At 47.0% G+C, this 1,595-nt stretch overlaps 1 long non-coding RNA gene across 1 annotated transcript in view; it reads left to right on the top strand.

Annotated features, from left to right (window-relative positions):
- Positions 1-359, top strand: part of LOC107183664 — an 11,082-nt gene extending 10,723 nt beyond the window's left edge. The window contains exon 3 of the long non-coding RNA XR_001514447.1: positions 245-359. This is a non-coding gene — a long non-coding RNA (uncharacterized LOC107183664). The remainder of the gene's footprint in view (positions 1-244) is intronic.
- Positions 360-1,595: the final 1,236 nt, after the last annotated feature.

Below are 1,595 nucleotides of genomic sequence, written 5' to 3'. Positions count from 1 at the left end.
TAGGGAACAGTATCCTAGGCTAGCAAGAGCTTGCCTCTGCCTTGGGCACCTCATTGCTTTTGGCCTGCACCCTCATCTCTGCCCTCCCAGTGGTTAGTATGTTGGGAAACTCATCTTAGTTCCTGTGACCCAATTGTCTCAAAAGCCATGGATGAGTGTCTGATCTCCACTCTGGCAGCAGGATCTGTGGCCTTGCCCTGCCCGGTCTGGTGCCTGCCCACATTGTACCAGACAATGGGCGCAGCACCCCTGTCTCTTTTGCTGTATCTCCCCTTTGCTTCATGTCACTCAGCCCTTATTGTATCCAGCACCACAGAAACCTCAGTGTTTGTCCTCTGCTGGGTTTGGGGCACAAGGAAGCCTTGTGGGTGTGGGGAGAGGCTGTTCTGCTTAGAGTCTATTCCCAGGCCAAGGGCTGCCATCTTCTTCCTGATCCCACCCCACGGACACCCCGGAAAGAGGAAGCCCCTTTGAGATGAGGATTTCATCTCAACATAGGCTGAGGATGGGGAGAAAGGAGACTTTTTTTCTTTTTCTGTTTTGTTTTCTTGGGTTTTGGGTTTTTTTTTGTTTTGTTTTGTTTTGTTTTGTTTTGCTAACATATTAGGAGTTGCTGTTGCAAAGCGTAGTTTATATCTTCACTTTCTGGAAATGTTTGAACTTAGGATTGATGTATCTGTGCCACGCATGCCAAGCGTGGCAGGGGCCTTTAGAGTTTGCCACTTCACACACACCTTCCTCTCCTGAGGATCCAAGATCTGAGACACAAAGCAACAGCCTGCCCAGACCCTTCTCTTCATCCTGTATCCTCCCAGGATTGGCCCATGCCAACACAACTTTGGGCAATAAACACCACAGAAGGGCTGTGTGGCTCAGCCCTGCTCAGGGTAGGTTTCTCCTTCACCCTCTCCTGAACCTGGGAGCAGATGCACTACCTGTAGAAAGGGGCTGCTGGGCCCTGCCCCAGCCTGGACCCGGGGGCTCAGATCAAGGTGCTGAGCCACATGTCATAGTTGTTGTGTTTTGTTCAATTGTAGCTTCCCATCCTTTCCCTGATGATTGATTTAGAAAAGAATGTAAGCTGCTCAGAAGGCCCTAGAATTGGGGGGAGAGAGGGAGGGCAAGGAAGATGACTAGCTAGGGAGGGTTGGTTTTGTGGCAAAAGCCTGGGTAGAGCAGTCTGGATCATCTGGAACCCTCCTGAGTGGGACCCCATAGTCTCTTCTATGTGGAGGGTCCCTGGACTTGCCCCAACCCCATCATCTCCTTCAACCATGTTGATGACAGCGTCAGAGAAGATAGGAACTTATAGCCCATTTCTCACTGAAGAGAAAAACATGTTATCTGGCTTTGCAGAGAAGGTTCCACCTTATGCTCATAGTACACTATCTTACCATGTGCAAGGATATAACATTTAAAAAAGGACAAACAATGTAAAATACTTGAATGAACTTGTATTACAACAGTAATATTATTGATAGTATCTGCTTTCAAGGCTGATTCATTCATTATTCTAGTCTGCTTTAGTCCTTTGTATTTCTTTGTTAATACAAAAAATGTATAAAAATAAAAACTTGAAAAGGCAAAAAAGATAA

The sequence above is a fragment of the Myotis davidii genome, unplaced genomic scaffold (genome assembly GCF_000327345.1).
Source record: "Myotis davidii unplaced genomic scaffold, ASM32734v1 scaffold342, whole genome shotgun sequence".
NCBI classification, from domain to species: Eukaryota; Metazoa; Chordata; class Mammalia; order Chiroptera; family Vespertilionidae; genus Myotis; species Myotis davidii.
Note: the sequence above shows the minus strand (reverse complement) of the source record. Positions and strands in the feature narration are given on the sequence as shown.